Source organism: Chiloscyllium plagiosum, unplaced genomic scaffold, assembly GCF_037043375.1.
Source record: "Chiloscyllium plagiosum isolate Xiang-an unplaced genomic scaffold, Cpla_swu_hap1 HiC_scaffold_25, whole genome shotgun sequence".
Taxonomy (NCBI): Eukaryota; Metazoa; Chordata; class Chondrichthyes; order Orectolobiformes; family Hemiscylliidae; genus Chiloscyllium; species Chiloscyllium plagiosum.
Genome location: NW_028270163.1, coordinates 23,964,693 through 23,983,181, shown reverse-complemented (window position 1 = coordinate 23,983,181; position 18,489 = coordinate 23,964,693). Strand labels below are relative to the sequence as shown.

At 52.6% G+C, this 18,489-nt stretch overlaps 1 protein-coding gene and 1 pseudogene across 7 annotated transcripts in view; both read right to left on the bottom strand.

Moving 5' to 3' along the window:
* The window catches only part of LOC122562350 (epsin-2-like), a 144,652-nt gene that overhangs the window by 62,008 nt on the left and 64,155 nt on the right, over window positions 1–18,489 (bottom strand). The gene's annotated exons all lie outside the window — the stretch shown is intronic.
* LOC148145301 (uncharacterized) overlaps window positions 1–18,489 on the bottom strand; it is a 41,072-nt pseudogene that overhangs the window by 4,040 nt on the left and 18,543 nt on the right.

Sequence of the window (18,489 nt, the reverse complement as noted above, 5' to 3'; positions counted from 1 at the left end):
GTCAGAGGATCAGTACTGAGAGAACACAGTACTGTCGGAGGATCAGTACTGAGGGAGCGCTGCACTGTCGGAGGATCAGTACTGAAGGAGTGCTGCACTGTCGGAGGATCAGTACTGAGGGAGTGCTGCACTGCCGGACGATCAGTACTGAGAAAACACAGTACTGTCAGAGGATCAGTACTGAGGGAGTGCTGAACTGTCAGAGGATCAGTACTGAGGGAATGCTGCACTGTCGGAGGGTCAGTACTGAGGGAGTGCTGCACTGTCGGAGGGTCAGTACTGAGGGAGTGCTGCACTGTCGGAGGGTCAGTACTGAAGGAGTGCTGCACTGTCGGAGGGTCAGTACTGAAGGAACGCTGCACTGTCGGAGGATCAGTACTGAAGGAGTGCTGCACTGTCGGAGGATTAGTACTGAGGGAGCGTTGCACTGCCGGAGGGTTAGTACTGAGGGAGCGCTGCACTGTCGGAGGATCAGTATGAGGGAGACTGCACTGTCGGAGGATCAGTATGAGGGAGACTGCACTGTCGGAGGATCAGTATGAGGGAGACTGCACTGTTGGAGGATCAGTACTGAGGGAGTGGAGCACTGTCGGAGGATCAGTACTGAGGTAACGCAGTACTGTCGGAGGATCAGTACTGAGGGAGTGCTGCACTGTCGGAAGATCAGTACTGAAGGAGTGCTGCACTGTCGGAGGATCAGTACTGAAGGAGTGCTGCAATGTCGGAGGATCAGTACTGAGGGACTGCTGCAATGTCGGAACATCAGTACTGAAGGAGTGCTGCACTGTTGGAGGATCAGTACAGAGGGAACGCAACACTGTCCGAGGATCAGTACTGAGGGAGCGCTGCACTGTCAGAGGATCAGTATTGAGGGAGTACTGCACTGTCAGAGGATCAGTACTGAGGGTGCACTGCACTGTCTGAGGATCAGTACTGAGGCAGCTCTGCACTGTCATAGGATCAGTACTGAGGGAGCCCTGCACTGTCAGAGGATCAGTATTGAGGCAGCTCTGCACTGTCAGAGGATCAGTACTGAGGGAGTGCTGAACTGTCGGAGGATCAGTACCGAGGGAACATTGCACCGTCGGAGGATCAGTACCGAGGGAACATTGCACCGTCGGAGGATCAGTACTGAGGGAGCCCTGCACTGTCAGAGGATCAGTACTGAGGCAGCTCTGCACTGTCATAGGATCAGTACTGAGGGAGCCCTGCACTGTCAGAGGATCAGTACTGAGGGAGTGCTGAACTGTCGGAGGATCAGTACTGAAGGAGTGCTGCACTGTCGGACGATCAGTACTGAAGGAGTGCTGCACTGTCGGATGATCAGTACTGAAGGAGTGCTGCACTGTTGGAGGATCAGTACTGAGGCAGCTCTGCACTGTCAGAGGATCAGTACTGAGGGAGTGCTGCACTGTCGGAGGATCAGTACTGAGGGAGTGCTGCACTGTCGGAGGATCAGTACTGAGGGAGTGCTGCACTGTCGGAGGATCAGTACTGAGGGAGTGCTGCACTGTCGGAGGATCAGTACTGAGGGAGTGCTGCACTGTCGGAGGATCAGTACTGAGGGAGTGCTGCACTGTCGGAGGATCAGTACTGAGGGAGTGCTGCACTGTCGGAGGATCAGTACTGAGGGAGTGCTGCACTGTCGGAGGATCAGTACTGAGGGAGTGCTGCACTGTCGGAGGATCAGTACTGAGGGAGTGCTGCACTGTCGGAGGATCAGTACTGAGGGAGTGCTGCACTGTCGGAGGATCAGTACTGAGGGAGTGCTGCACTGTCGGAGGATCAGTACTGAGGGAGTGCTGCACTGTCGGAGGATCAGTACTGAGGGAGTGCTGCACTGTCGGAGGATCAGTACTGAGGGAGTGCTGCACTGTCGGAGGATCAGTACTGAGGGAGTGCTGCACTGTCGGAGGATCAGTACTGAGGGAGTGCTGCACTGTCGGAGGATCAGTACTGAGGGAGTGCTGCACTGTCAGAGGATCAGTACTGAGGCAGCTCTGCACTGTCAGAGGATCAGTACTGAAGGAGTGCTGCACTGTCGGAGGATCAGTACTGAAGGAGTGCTGCACTGTCGGACGATCAGTACTGAGGGAGTGCTGCTCTGTCGGAGGATCAGTACTGAGGGAGTGCTGCACTGTCGGAGGATCAGTACTGAGGGAGTGCTGCACTGTCGGAGGATCAGTACTGAGGGAGTGCTGCACTGTCGGAGGATCAGTACTGAGGGAGTGCTGCACTGTCGGAGGATCAGTACTGAGGGAGTGCTGCACTGTCGGAGGAGCAGTACTGAGGGAGTGCTGCACTGTCGGAGGATCAGTACTGAGGGAGTGCTGCACTGTCGGAGGATCAGTACTGAGGGAGTGCTGCACTGTCCGAGGATCAGTACTGAAGGAATGCTGCACTGTCGGTGGATCAGTACTGAAGGAGTGCTGCACGGTTGGACGATCAGTACTGAAGGAGTGCTGCACTGTCGGAGGATCAGTACTGAGGGAGTGCTGCACTGTCGGACGATCAGTACTGAAGGAGTGCTGCACTGTTGGAGGATTAGTACTCAGGGAGTGTGGCACTGTCGGAGGATCAGTACTGAGGTAACGCAGTACTGTCGGAGGATCAGTACTGAGGGAGTGCTGCACTGTCAGAGGATCAGTACTGAGGGAGTGCTGCACTGTCGGAGGATCAGTACTGAGGGAGCGCTGCAATGTCGGAAGATCAGTACTGAAGGAGTGCTGCACTGTTGGAGGATCAGTACTGAGGGAACGCAACACTGTCCGAGGATCAGTACTGAGGGAGCGCTGCACTGTCGAAGGATCAGTATTGAGGGAGTACTGCACTGTCTGAGGATCAGTACTGAGGGAACGCAGTACTGTCGGACGATCAGTACAGAGGGAGCGCTGCAAAGTCAGAGTATCAGTACCGAGGGAACATTGCACCGTCGGAGGATCAGTACTGAGGGAGTGCTGCACTGTCGGAGGATCAGTACTGAGGGAGTGCTGCACTGTCAGAGGATCAGTACTGAGGGAGTGCTGCACTGTCAGAGGATCAGTACTGAGGGAGTGCTGCACTGTCAGAGGATCAGTACTGAGGGAGTGCTGCACTGTCGGAGGATCAGTACTGAAGGAGGGCTGCACTGTCGGACGATCAGAATTGAAGGAGTGCTGCACTGTTGGAGGATCAGTACTGAAGGAGTGCTGCACTGTTGGAGGATTAGTACTCAGGGAGTGTGGCACTGTCGGAGGATCTGTACTGAGGTAACGCAGTACTGTCGGAGGATCAGTACTGAGGGAGTGCTGCACTGTCGGAGGATCAGTACTGAGGGAGTGCTGCACTGTCGGAGGATCAGTACTGAGGGAGTGCTGCACTGTCGGAGGATCAGTACTGAGGGAGTGCTGCACTGTCGGAGGATCAGTACTGAGGGAGTGCTGCACTGTCGGAGGATCAGTACTGAGGGAGTGCTGCACTGTCGGAGGATCAGTACTGAGGGAGTGCTGCACTGTCGGAGGATCAGTACTGAGGCAGTGCTGCACTGTCGGAGGATCAGTACTGAGGCAGCTCTGCACTGTCAGAGGATCAGTACTGAAGGAGTGCTGCACTGTCGGAGGATCAGTACTGAAGGAGTGCTGCACTGTCGGACGATCAGTACTGAGGGAGTGCTGCACTGTCGGAGGAGCAGTACTGAGGGAGTGCTGCACTGTCGGAGGATCAGTACTGAGGGAGTGCTGCACTGTCGGAGGATCAGTACTGAGGGAGTGCTGCACTGTCCGAGGATCAGTACTGAAGGAATGCTGCACTGTCGGTGGATCAGTACTGAAGGAGTGCTGCACGGTTGGACGATCAGTACTGAAGGAGTGCTGCACTGTCGGAGGATCAGTACTGAGGGAGTGCTGCAATGTCGGAGGATCAGTACTGAGGGAGTGCTGCACTGTCGGAGGATCAGTACTGAAGGAGTGGTGCACTGTCGGAGGATCAGTACTGAGGGAGAGCTGCACTGTCGGAGGATCAGTACTGAGGGAACGCAGTACTGTCGGAGGATCAGTACTGAGGGAGTGCTGCACTGTCGGAGGATCAGTACTGAAGGAGTGCTGCACTGTCGGAGGATCAGTACTGAAGGAGTGCTGCACTGTCGGACGATCAGTACTGAAGGAGTGCAGCACTGTCAGAGGATCAGTACTGAAGGAGTGCAGTACTGACGGAGGATCAGCACTGAGGAAACGCAGTACTGTCTGAGGATCAGTGCTGAGGGAGAGCTGCACTGTCAGAGGATCAGTACTGTGGGAATGCAGCACTGTTGGAGGATCAGTACTGAGGGAGTGCTGCACTGTCTGAGGATCAGTACTGAGGGAGCGCTCTACTGTCGGAGGATCAGTACTGAGGGGGCGCTGCACTGTCAGAGGACCAGTACTGTGGGAATGCAGCACTGTCGGAGGATCAGCACAGAGGGAACGCAGTACTGTCGGAGGATCAGTACTGAGGGAGTGCTGCAATGTCGGAGGATCAGTACTGAGGGAGTGCTGCACTGCCGGAGGATCAGTACTGAGGGAGTGCTGCAATTTCGGAAGATCAGTACTGAAGGAGTGCTGCACTGTTGGAGGATCAGTACAGAGGGAACGCAACACTGTCCGAGGATCAGTACTGAGGGAACGCAGTACTGTTAGAGGATAAGTACAGAGGGAGCGCTGCAAAGTCAGAGTATCAGTACCGAGGGAACATTGCACCGTCGGAGGATCAGTACTGAGGGAGCCCTGCACTGTCAGAAGATCAGTACTGAGGCAGCTCTGCACTGTCAGAGGATCAGTACTGAGGGAGCCCTGCACTGTCAGAGGATCAGTACTGAGGCAGCTCTGCAATGTCGGAGGATCAGAACTGAGGGAGTGCTGAACTGTCGGAGGATCAGTACTGAAGGAGGGCTGCACTGTCGGACGATCAGAACTGAAGGAGTGCTGCACTGTCGGAGGATCAGTACTGAAGGAGTGCTGCACTGTCGGACGATCAGTACTGAAGGAGTGCTGCACTGTTGGAGGATTAGTACTCAGGGAGTGTGGCACTGTCGGAGGATCAGTACTGAGGTAACGCAGTACTGTCGGAGGATCAGTACTGAGGGAGTGCTGCACTGTCAGAGGATCAGTATTGAGGGAGTGCTGCACTGTCAGAGGATCAGTACTGAGGGAGTGCTGCACTGTCAGAGGATCAGTACTGAGGGAGTGCTGCACTGTCGGTGGATCAGTACTGAGGGAGTGCTGCAATGTCGGAGGATCAGTACTGAGGGAGCGCTGCAATGTCGGAAGATCAGTACTGAAGGAGTGCTGCAATGTCGGAAGATCAGTACTGAAGGAGTGCTGCACTGTTGGAGGATCAGTACTGAGGGAACGCAACACTGTCAGAGGATAAGTACAGAGGGAGCGCTGCAAAGTCAGAGTATCAGTACCGAGGGAACATTGCACCGTCGGAGGATCAGTACTGAGGGAGCCCTGCACTGTCAGAGGATCAGTACTGAGGCAGCTCTGCAATGTCAGAGAATCAGTACTGAGGGAGCCCTGCACTGTCAGAGGATCAGTACTGAGGCAGCTCTGCACTGTCAGAGGATCAGTACTGAGGCAGCTCTGCACTGTCGGAGGATCAGTACTGAGGGAGTGCTGCACTGTCGGAGGATCAGTACTGAAGGAGGGCTGCACTGTCGGACGATCAGTACTGAAGGAGTGCTGCACTGTCGGACGATCAGTACTGAAGGAGTGCTGCACTGTTGGAGGATTAGTACTCAGGGAGAGTGGCACTGTCGGAGGATCAGTACTTAGGTAACGCAGTACTGTCGGAGGATCAGTACTGAGGGAGTGCTGCACTGTCGGAGGATCAGTACTGAGGGAGTGCTGCACTGTCAGAGGATCAGTACTGAGGGAGTGCTGCACTGTTGGTGGATCAGTACTGAAGGAGTGCTGCACTGTCGGAGGATCAGTACTGAGGGAGTGATGCACTGTCGGAGGCTCAGTACTGAAGGAATGCTGCACTGTCGGTGGATCAGTACTGAGGGAGTGCTGCAATGTCGAAGGATCAGTACTGAGGGAGCACTGCAATGTCGGAAGATCAGTACTGAAGGAGTGCAGCACTGTTGGAGGATCAGTACTGAGGGAACGCAACACTGTCCGAGGATCAGTACTGAGGGAGCGCTGCACTGTCGAAGGATCAGTATTGAGGGAGTACTGCACTGTCTGAGGATCAGTACTGAGGGAACGCAGTACTGTCGGACGATCAGTACAGAGGGAGCGCTGCAAAGTCAGAGTATCAGTACCGAGGGAACATTGCACCGTCGGAGGATCAGTACTGAGGGAGTGCTGCACTGTCGGAGGATCAGTACTGAGGGAGTGCTGCACTGTCAGAGGATCAGTACTGAAGGAGTGCTGCACTGTCGGAGGATCAGTACTGAAGGATGGCTGCACTGTCGGAGGATCAGTACTGAAGGAGGGCTGCACTGTCGGAGGATCAGTACTGAAGGAGTGCTGCACCTTTGGAGGATTAGTACTCAGGGAGTGTGGCACTGTCGGAGGATCAGTACTGAGGTAACGCAGTACTGTCGGAGGATCAGTACTGAGGGAGTGCTGCACTGTCGGAGGATCAGTACTGAGGGAGTGCTGCACTGTCAGAGGATCAGTACTGAGGGAGTGCTGCACTGTCAGAGGATCAGTACTGAGGGAGTGCTGCACTGTCAGAGGATCAGTACTGAGGGAGTGCTGCACTGTCAGAGGATCAGTACTGAGGGAGTGCTGCACTGTCAGAGGCTCAGTACTGAGGGAGTGCTGCACTGTCAGAGGCTCAGTACTGAGGGAGTGCTGCACTGTCAGAGGCTCAGTACTGAGGGAGTGCTGCACTGTCAGAGGCTCAGTACTGAAGGAATGCTGCACTGTCGGTGGATCAGTACTGAAGGAGTGCTGCACTGTCGGAGGATCAGTACTGAGGGAATGCTGCAATGTCGGAGGATCAGTACTGAGGGACTGCTGCAATGTCGGAAGATCAGTACTGAAGGAGTGCTGCCCTGTTGGAGGATCAGTACAGAGGGATCGCAACACTGTCCGAGGATCAGTACTGAGGTAGCGCTGCACTGTCGGAGGATCAGTATTGAGGGAGTACTGCACTGTCTGAGGATCAGTACTGAGGGAACGCAGTACTGTCGGACGATCAGTACAGAGGGAGCGCTGCAAAGTCAGAGTATCAGTACTGAGGGAACATTGCACCGTCGGAGGATCAGTACTGAGGGAGCCCTGCACTGTCAGAGGATCAGTACTGAGGCAGCTCTGCACTGTCAGAGGATCAGTACTGAGGGAGCCCTGCACTGTCAGAGGATCAGTACTGAGGGAGCCCTGTACTGTCAGAGGATCAGTACTGAGGCAGCCCTGCACTGTCAGAGGATCAGTACTGAGGCAGCTCTGCACTGTCAGAGGATCAGTACTGAGGGAGTGCTGCACTGTCGGAGGATCAGTACTGAGGGAGTGCTGAACTGTCGGAGGATCAGTACTGAAGGAGGGCTGCACTGTCGGACGATCAGAACTGAAGGAGTGCTGCACTGTCGGAGGATCAGTACTGAAGGAGTGCTGCACTGTCGGACGATCAGTACTGAAGGAGTGCTGCACTGTTGGACGATCAGTACTGAAGGAGTGCTGCACTGTTGGAGGATTAGTACTCAGGGAGTGTGGCACTGTCGGAGGATCAGTACTGAGGTAACGCAGTACTGTCGGAGGATCAGTACTGAGGGAGTGCTGCACTGTCGGAAGATCAATACTGAGGGAGCGCTGCACTGTCGGATGATCAGTACTGAAGGAATGCTGCACTGTCGGTGGATCAGTACTGAAGGAGTGCTGCACTGTCAGACGATCAGTACTGAAGGAGTGCTGCACTGTCGGACGATCAGTACTGAGGGAGTGCTGCAATGTCGGAGGATCAATACTGAGGGAGTGCTGCACTGTCGGAGGATCAGTACTGAAGGAGTGGTGCACTGTCGGAGGATCAGTACTGAGGGAGTGCTGTACTGTCGGAGGATCAGTACTGAGGGAGTGCTGCACTGTCGGAGGATCAGTACTGAGGGAACGCAGTTCTGTCGGAGGATCATTACTGAAGGAGTGCAGCACTGTCAGAGGATCAGTACTGAAGGAGTCCAGTACTGACGGAGGATCAGTACTGAGGGAGTGCTGCACTGTCTGAGGATCAGTACTGAGGGAACGCAGTACTGTCTGAGGATCAGTACTGAGGGAGCGCTGCACTGTCAGAGCATCAGTACTGTGGGAATGCAGCACTGTCGGAGGATCAGCACCGAGGGAACGCAGTACTGTCGGAGGATCAGTACTGAGGGAGTGCTGCACTGTCGGAGGAACAGTACTGAAGGAGTGAAGCACTGTCAGAGGATCAGTACTGAAGGAGTGCAGTACTGATGGAGGATCAGTACTGAGGGAGTGCTGCACTGTCTGAGGATCAGTACTGAGGGAGCGCTGCACTGTCAGAGGATCAGTACTGTGGGAATGCAGCACTGTCGGAGGATCAGCACCGAGGGAACGCAGTACTGTCGGAGGATCAGTACTGAGGGAGCGCTGCACTGTCGGAGGATCAGTACTGAGGGAGCGCTGCACTGTCAGAGGATCAGTACTGTGGGAATGCAGCACTGTCGGAGCATCAGCACCGAGGGAAAGCAGTACTGTCGGAGGATCAGTACTAACGGAGTGCTGCACATGTCGGAGGATCAGTACTGAGGGAGTGCTGCACTGTCGGAGGATCAGTACTGAGGGAACACAGCACTGTTGGAGTGTAAGTACTCAGGGAGTGTGCCACTGTGAGAGGGTCAGTACTGAGAGAGTGCTGCACTGTTGGAAGGTCAGTACCGAAAGCGTGGTCAGTATTGAGAAAGTAGAGAGAGTACACCATGCTCTCAGAGGGTCAATATTGAGTGCACGCTGTGCTGTAGGAGGGGCTGTGGTAAGGGAAGCACATTGTTCAAGGGTCAAGACTGAGGGAGCAATGCACTGTTGGTGGGTCAATTATTGAGAGAACAGCACTGTCTAAGGGTACTGTCAGAGGCAGTATTTAAGGAGTACAGCACTGTCAAAGGACAGCATTGAGGGAGTGCTACACTGTCAGAGTCAGTACTGAGGGAATGTCACACTGTCAGAGGTCAGTATTGATGGACTGCGGCACTGTCAGAGGTCAGTATTGAGGGAGTGTGGCACTGTCAGAGATAAGTATTGATTGAGTGTGGCACTGTCGGAGATCAGTACTGAGAGAGTGTCGCACTGTCAGAAGTTAGTATTGAGGGAGTGTTGCACTTTTGGAGGTTAGTATTGATGGAGTGTGGCACTGTCAGAGCTCAGTATTGAGGGAGTGTGGCACTGTCGGAGGTCAGTACTGAGGGAGTGCTGCGCTGTCAGAGGATCATTACTGAGGCTGTGCTGCACTGTCGGAGGATGAGTACTGAGGGAGCACTGCACTATCGGATGATCAGTACTGAGGGAGCACTGAGGGTCCTCACCACTGTCGGAGTATTAGTACTGAAGGAGTGCTGCACTGTTGGAGGATCAGTACTGAGGGAACTCAGTACGGTCAGAGGATTTGTACTGAGGGAGCACTGCACTGTCGGAGGATCAGTACTGAGGGAGCGCTGCACTGTCGGAGGATCAGTACTGAGGGAGTGCTGCACTGTCGGAGGATCAGTACTGAAGGAGTGCTGCACTGTCGGAGGATCAGTATTGAGGAAGTGCTGCACTGTCGGAGGATCAGTACTGAAGGAGTGCTGCACTGTCGGAGGATCAGTACTGAGGGAGTGCTGCACTGTCGGAGGATCAGTACTGAGGGAGCGCTGCACTGTCGGAGGATCAGTACTGAGGGAGCGCTGCACTGTCGGAGGATCAGCACTGAGGGAGCACTGCACTGTCGGAGGATCAGTACTGAGGGAGCACTACACTGTCGGAGGATCAGTAGTGATGGAGCGCTGCACTGTCGGAGGATCAGTACTGAGGGAGCGCTGCACTGTCGGAGGATCAGTACTGAGGGAGCACTGCACTGTCGGAGGATCAGTACTGAGGGAGCACTGCACTGTCAGAGGATCAGTACTGATGGAGCGCTGCACTGTCGAAGGATCAGTACTGAGGGAGTGCTGCACTGTCGGAGAATCCGTACTGAGGGAGCACTGCACTGTCGGAGGATTAGTACTGAGGGAGTGCTGCACTGTCGGAGGATTAGTACTGAGGGAGTGCTGCACTGTCAGAGGATCAGTACTGAGGGAGTGCTGCACTGTCGGAGGATCAGTACTGAGAGAACACAGTACTGTCTGAGGATCAGTATTGAGGGAGTGCTGCACTGTCGGAGGATCAGTACTGAAGGAGTGCTGCACTGTCGGAGCATCAGTACTGAGGGAGTGCTGCACTGTCGGAGGATCAGTACTGAGGGAGTGCTGCACTGTCGGAGGATCAGTACTGAGGGAGTGCTGCACTGTCGGAGGGTCAGTACTGAGGGAGTGCTGCACTGTCGGAGGGTCAGTACTGAGGGAGCGCTGCACTGTCGGAGGATCAGTACTGAGGGAGCACTGCACTGTCGGAGGATCAGTACTGAGGGAGCACTGCACTGTCGGAGGATCAGTACTGAGGGAGCACTGCACTGTCGGAGGATCAGTACTGATGGAGCGCTGCACTGTCGGAGGATTAGTACTGAGGGAACGCAGCACTGACAGAGGATTAGTACTGAGGGAGCACTGCACTGTTGGAGGATTAGTACTGAGGGAGTGCTGCAATGTCAGAGGATCAGTACTGAGGGAATGCTGCACTGTTGGAGTGTAAGTATTCATGGAGTGTGGCACTGTGAGAGGGTCAGTAGTGAGAGAGTGCTGCACTGCTGGATGGTCAGTACCGAGAGCGTGCTGCATTGTCAGAAGGTCAGTATTGAGAAAGTAGAGAGAGTGCACCATGCTCTCAGAGGGTCAATATTGAGTGAACGCTGTGCTGTAGGAGGGGCTGTGGTAAGGGAAGCACATTGTTCAAGGGTCAAGACTGAGGGAGCAATGCACTGTTGGTGGATAAATTACTGAGAGAACAGCACTGTCCAAGGGTACTGTCAGAGGCAGTATTTAAGGTGTACAGCACTGTCAAAGGACAACATTGAGGGAGTGCAACACTGCCAGAGTCAGTATTGAGGGATCGTCACACTGTCAGAGATCAGTAATGATGGAATGTGGCACTGTCAGAGGGTAGTATTGAGGGAGCGTGGCACTGTGAGAGGTCATTATTGAGGGAGTGTCACATTGTCATAGTTCAGTACTCAGGGAGTGTCGCAATGTTAGAGGTCAGTACTGAGAGTGTGTGGCTCTGTCAGAGGTCAGTATTGAGGGAGTGCGGCACTGTCAGAGGTCAGTATTGAGGGAGTATGGCTCTGTCGGAGGTTAGTATTGAGGGAGTGTGGCATTGTCAGAGACCAGTACTGAGGGTGTGTGGCACCATTGGAGGTTAGTATTAATGGAGTGTTGCACTCTCGGAGGTTAGTGCTGAGGGAGTGTCGCACTGTCAGAGGTCAGTATTGAGGGAGTGTGGCACTGTCGGAGGTTAGTATTGAGGGAGTGTGGCACTGTCGGAGGTTAGTATTGAGGGAGTGTGGCACTGTCAGAAGTCAGTATTGATGGAGTGTGGCACTGTCAGAGGTTAGTACTGAAGGAGTTTGGCACTGTCATAGGTGAGTATTGATGGAGTGTGGCACTGTCAAAGGTCAGTACTGAGGGAGTGCTGCACTGTCAGAGGTTAGTATTGAGGGAGTGTGGCACTGTCAGAGGTCAGTATTGATGGAGTGTCACACGGTCAGTATTGAGGGAGTGCGGCACTGCCGGAGGTCAGTATTGATGGGGTGTGGCACTGTCAGAGGTGAGTATTGAGGGAGTGTGACACTGTCAGAAGTCAGTATTGATGGAGTGTGGCACTGTCGGAGGTTAGTATTGAGGGAGTGTGGCACTGTCAGAGTTTAGTATTGAGGGAGTGTGGTTCTGTCGGAGGTTAGTATTGAGGGAGTGTGGCACTGTCAGAGGTTAGTATTGAGGGAGCGTCGCACTGTCAGAGGTTAGTATTGAGGGAATGTCGCTCTGTCGGATGTCAGTATTGATGGAGAGTGGCACTGTCAGAGGTTAGTATTGAGGGAATGTCACACGGTCAGTGGTCAGTATTGAGGGAGTGACACACTGTCGGATGTCAGTATTGATGGAGAGTGGCACTGTCAGAGGTTAGTATTGAGGGAATGTCACACGGTCAGTGGTCAGTATTGAGGGAGTGTCACACTGTCGGAGGTCAGTATTGATGGAGAATGGCACTGTCAGAGGTCATTACTGAGGGAGTGTCACATTGTCAGTGTTCAGTATTGAGGGAGTGTGGCACTGTCAATGGTCAGTATTGAGGCAGTGTGGCACTGTTTGAGGGTAGTATTGAGGAGTGTCGTACTGTCGGAGGTCAGTATTGAGGGAGTGTGGCACTGTCAGAGGTCAGTATTGAGGGAGTGTGGCACTGTCAGAGGTTAGTATTGAGGGAGTGTTGCACTGTCAGAGGGTAGTATTGAGGGAGTGTTGCACTGTCAGAGGGTAGTATTGAGGGAGTGTCGCACTCTCGGATATCAGTATTGAGGGAGTGTGGCACTGTCAGAGGTCATTACTGAGGGAGTGTCACATTGTCATAGTTCAGTATTGAGGCAGTGTGGCACTGTCAGAGGTTAGTATTGAGGGAGTGTGGCAATCTCAGAGGTTAGTATTGAGAGAGTGTGGCACTGTCGGATGTCAGTATTGATGGAGTGTGGCACTGTCAGAGGTTAGTTTCGAGGGAGTGTTGCACTGTCAGAGATCAGTACTGAGAGAATGTCACACTGTCAGAGGATAGTATTGAGGGAGTGTCGCACTGTCAGAGGTTAGTATTGAGGGAGCGTCGCACTGTTGGATGTCAGTATTGAGGGAGTGTGGCACTGTCAGAGGTTAGTATTGAGGGAGTGTTGCACTGTCAGAGATCAGTACTGAGAGAATGTCACACTGTCAGAGGATAGTATTGAGGGAGTGTTGCACTGTCAGAGATCAGTACTGAGAGAATGTCACACTGTCAGAGGATAGTATTGAGGGAGTGTCGCACTGTCAGAGGTTAGTATTGAGGGAGCGTCGCACTGTTGGATGTCAGTATTGAGGGAGTGTTGCACTGTCAGAGATCAGTACTGAGAGAATGTCACACTGTCAGAGGTTAGTATTGAGGGAATGTCACACGCTCAATGGTCAGTATTGAGGGAGTGTCACACTGTCGGAGGTCAGTATTGATGGAGAGTGGCACTGTCAGAGGTCATTACTGAGGGAGTGTCACATGGTCATAGTTCAGTATTGAGGCAGTGTGGCACTGTTAGAGGTCAGTATTGAGGGAGTGTCACACGGTCAGTGGTCAGTATTGTGGGAGTGCGATACTGCCGGAGGTCAGTATTGATGGGGTGTGGCACTGTCAGAGGTTAGTATTGAGGGAGTGTGGCACTGTCAGAGGTTAGTAGTGAGGGAGTGTGGTACTGTCGGAGGTTAGTATTGAGGGAGTGTGGCACTGTCAGAGTTTAGTATTGAGGGAGTGTGGCACTGTCAGATGTTAGTATTGAGAGAATGTCGCATTGTCGGATGTCAGTATTGAGGGAGTGTGGCACTGTCAGAGGTTAGTGTTGACAGAGTGTCGCACTGTCGGAGGTCAGTATTGAGGGTGTGTCGCACTATCAAAGGTTAGTATTGAGGGAGTGTCGCTCTGTCGGATGTCAGTATTGATGGAGAGTGGCACTGTCAGAGGGTAGTATTGAGGGAGTGTTACACTCTCAGAGATCAGTACTGAGAGAATGTCACACTGTCAGAGGATAGTATTGAGGGAGTGTCGCACTGTCAGAGGTTAGTATTGAGGGAGCGTCGCACTGTCAGAGGTTAGTATTGAGGGAGTGTGGCACTGTCAGAAGTCAGTATTGATGGAGTGTGGCACTGTCAGAGGTCAGTATTGAGGGTGTGTGGCACTGTCAGAGGTTAGTATTGAGGGATGTCGCACTGTCAGAGGTTAGTATTGAGGGAGTGTGGCACTGTCTGAGGCCAGTATTGAGGGAGTGTCGCACGGTTAGTGGTCAGTATTGAGGGAGTGTCACACTGTCGGAGGTCAGTATTGAGGGAGTGTCGCACGGTTAGTGGTCAGTATTGAGGGAGTGTCACACTATCGGAGGTCAGTATTGAGGGAGTGTCGCTCTGTGGGAGTTCAGTATTGAGGGAGTGTGGCACTGTCTGAGGTTAGTATTGAGGGAGTGTCGCACGGTCGGAGGTTAGTATTGAAGGAATGTGGCACTGTCAGAGGTCATTACTGAGGGAGTGTCACACGGTCAGTGGTCAGTATTGAGGGAGTGCGGCACTGCCGGAGGTCAGTATTGATGGGGTGTGGCACTGTCAGAGGTTAGTATTGAGGGAGTGTGACACTGTCAGAAGTCAGTATTGATGGAGCGTGGCACTGTCGGAGTTTAGTATTGAGGGAATGTGGCACTGTCAGAGTTTAGTATTGAGGGAGTGTGGTTCTGTCAGAGGTTAGTATTGAGGGAGTGTGGCACTGTCGGAGGTTAGTATTGAGGGAGTGTGGCACTGTCGGAGGTTAGTATTGAGGGAATGTGGCACTGTCAGAGTTTAGTATTGAGGGAGTGTGGTTCTGTCAGAGGTTAGTATTGAGGGAGTGTGGCACTGTCAGATGTTAGTATTGAGGGAGTGTGGCACTGTCAGAGGTTAGTATTGAAAGAGTGTCGCACTGTCGGATGTCAGTATTGAGGGAGTGTGGCACTGTCAGAGGTTAGTATTTAAAGAGTGTCGCACTGTCAGAGGGTAGTGTTGAGGTAGTGTTGCACTGTCGGATGTCAGTATTGAGGGAGTGTTGCACTGTCAGAGATCAGTACTGAGAATATTGCACTGTCAGAGGGTAGTATTGAGGGAGTGTCGCACTGCCAGAGCTTAGTATTGAGGGAATGTCGCTCCGTCGGATGTCAGTATTGATGGAGAGTGGCACTGTCAGAGGTTAGTATTGAGGGAATGTCACACGGTCAGTGGTCAGTATTGAGGGAGTGTCACACTGTCGGAGGTCAGTATTGATGGAGAATGGCACTGTCAGAGGTCATTACTGAGGGAGTGTCACATTGTCAGTGTTCAGTATTGAGGGAGTGTGGTACTGTCAATGGTCAGTATTGAGGCAGTGTGGCACTGTTTGAGGGTAGTATTGAGGAGTGTTGGACTGTCAGAGGTCAGTATTGAGGGAGTGTTGCACTGTCAGAGATAAGTACTGAGAGAATATCACACTGTCAGAGGTTAGTATTGAGGGAGTGTCGCACTGTCAGAGGTTAGAATTGAGAGAGTGTCGCACTGTCAGATGTTAGTATTGAGGGAGTGTGGCACTGTCAGAGGTTAGTATTGAGGGAGTGTTGCACTGTCAGAGATCAGTACTGAGAGAATGTCACACTGTCAGAGGGTAGTATTGAGGGAGTGTGGCACTGTCGGAGATCAGTACTGAGAGTGTTGCACTGTCAGAGGGTAGTATTGAGGGAGTGTCGCACTGTCAGAAGTTAGTATTGAGGGAGTGTCGCTCTGTCGGATGTCAGTATTGATGGAGAGTGGCACTGTCAGAGGTTAGTATTGAAGAGGTATTGCACTGTAAGAGATCAGTACTGAGGGAGTGTGGCACTGTCGGATGTCAGCATTGATGGAGTGTGGCCCTGTCAGAGGTCAGTATTAATGGAGAGTGGCACTGTCAGAGGTCAGTATTGAGGGAGTGTCACACGGTCAGTGGTCAGTATTGAGGGAGTGTCACACTGTCGTGGTCAGTATTGATGGAGGGTGGCACTGTCAGAGGTCATTACTGAGGGAGTGTCACATTGTCATAGTTCAGTATTGAGGGAGTGTGGTACTGTCGGATGTCAGTATTGATGCAATGTGGCACTGTTTGAGGGTAGTATTGAGGAGTGTCGCACTGTCGGAGTTCAGTATTGATGGAGTGTGGCACTGTCGGATGTCAGTACTGAGGCAGTGTGGCACTGTTTGAGGGTAGTATTGAGGAGTGTCGCACTGTCGGGGGTTAGTATTGAGGGAGTGTGCCACTGTTGGAGGTTAGTATTGAGGGAGCGTGGAACTGCCGGTGGTTAGCATTGAGGCAGTGTGGCACTGTCGGAGGTCAGTATTGATGGAGTGTGGCACTGTCAGAAGTCAGTATTGAGGGAGTGTCGCACGGTCAGTGGTCAGTATTGAGGGAGTGTGGCACTGTCGGAGGTTAGTATTGAGGGAGTGTGGTACTGTCGGAGGTTAGTATTGAGGGAGTGTGGCACTGTCGGAGGTTAGTATTGAGGGAGTGTGGCACTGTCGGAGGTTAGTATTGAGGGAGTGTGGCACTGTCAGATGTTAGTATTGAGGGAGTGTGGCACTGTCGGAGGTCAGTATTGAGGGAGTGTGGCACTGTCGGAGGTTAGTATTGAGAGAGTGTCGCATTGTCGGATGTCAGTATTGAGGGAGTGTGGCACTGTCAGATTTTAGTATTGAGAGAGTGTCGCACTGTCGGATGTCAGTATTGAAGGAGTGTGACATTGTCAGAGGTTAGTATTGAAGAGTGTCGCACTGTCGGATGTCAGTATTGAGGGAGTGTGGCACTGTCAGAGGTTAGTATTGAGGGAGTGTGGCACTGTCAGAGATCAGTACTGAGAGTGTCGCACTGTCACAGGGTAGTATTGAGGGAGTGTCGCACTGTCAGAGGTTAGTATTGAGGGAGTGTCGCTCTGTCAGATGTCAGTATTGATGGAGAGTGGCACTGTCAGAGGGTAGTATTGAGGGAGTGATACACTCTCAGAGATCAGTACTGAGAGAATGTCACACTGTCAGAGGGTAGTATTGAGGGAATGTCACACGGTCAGTGGTCAGTATTGAGGGAGTGTCACACTGTCGGAGGTCAGTATTGATGGAGAGTGGCACGGTCAGAAGTCATTACTGAGGGAGTGTCACTTTGTCATAGTTCAGTCTTGAGGGAGGGTGGCACTGTTTGAGGGTAGTATTGAGGGAGTGTTACACTGTCAGAGATCAGTACTGAGAGAATGTCACACTGTCAGAGGGTAGTATTGAGGGAGTGTCGCACTGTCAGAGGGTAGTATTGAGGGAGTGTCGCACTGACAGAGTTTAGAATTGAGATAGTGTCGCACTGTCGGATATCAGTATTGAGGGAGTGTCGCACTGTCAGAGGTAAGTATTGAGGGAGTGTTGCTCTGTCGGATGTCAGTATTGATGGGGAGTGGCACTGTCAGAGGTTAGCATTGAAGAGGTATTGCACTGTATGAGATCAGTATTGAGGGAGTGTGGCACTGTCAGAGGTTAGTATTGAAAGAGTGTCGCACTGTCGGATGTCAGTATTGAGGGAGTGTGGCTCTGTCAGAGGTTAGTATTGATGGAGAGTGGCACTGTCAGAGGTCATTGCTGAGGGAGTGTCACATTGTCATTGTTCAGTATTGAGGGAGTGTGGCACTGTCAGAGGTCAGTATTGAGAGAGTGTCACACGGTCATTGGTCAGTATTGAGGGAGTGCAGCACTGCCGGAGGTCAGTATTGATGGGGCGTGGCACTGTCAGAGTTTAGTATTGAGGGAGTGTGGCACTGTCAGATGTTAGTATTGAGGGAGTGTGGCACTGTCGGAGGTCAGTATTGAGGGAGTGTGGCACTGTCAGAGGTTAGTAATGAGGGAGTGTGGCACTGTCAGCAGTTAGTATTGAGGGAGTGTCGCACTGTCAGAGGTCATTACTGAGGGGGTGTCACATTGTCATAGTTCAGTACTGAGGGAGTTTGGCACTGTCAATGGTCAGTATTGAGGCAGTGTGGCACTGTTTGAGGGTAGTATTGAGGAGTGTCGTACTGTGGGAGGTCAGTATTGAGGGAGTGTTGCACAGAGATCAGTACTGAGAAATTGTCACACTGTCAGAGGTTAGTATTGAGGGAATGTCACATGGTCAATGGTCAGTATTGAAAGAGTGTCACACTGTCGGAGATCAGTATTGATGGAGAGTGGCACTGTCAGAGGTCATTACTGAGGGAGTGTCACACGGTCAGTGGTCAGTATTGAGGGAGTGCGGCACTGCCGGAGGTCAGTATTGATGGGGTGTGGCACTGTCAGAGGTTAGTATTGAGGGAGTGTGGCACTGTCAGAAGTCAGTATTGATGGAGTGTGGCACTGTCAGAGGTCAGTATTGAGGGTGTGTGGCACTGTCAGAGGTTAGTATTGAGGGATGTCGCACTGTCAGAGGTTAGTATTGAGGGAGTGTGGCACTGTCTGAGGCCAGTATTGAGGGAGTGTCGCACGGTTAGTGGTCAGTATTGAGGGAGTGTCACACTGTCGGAGGTCAGTATTGAGGGAGTGTCGCACGGTTAGTGGTCAGTATTGAGGGAGTGTCACACTATCGGAGGTCAGTATTGAGGGAGTGTCGCTCTGTGGGAGTTCAGTATTGA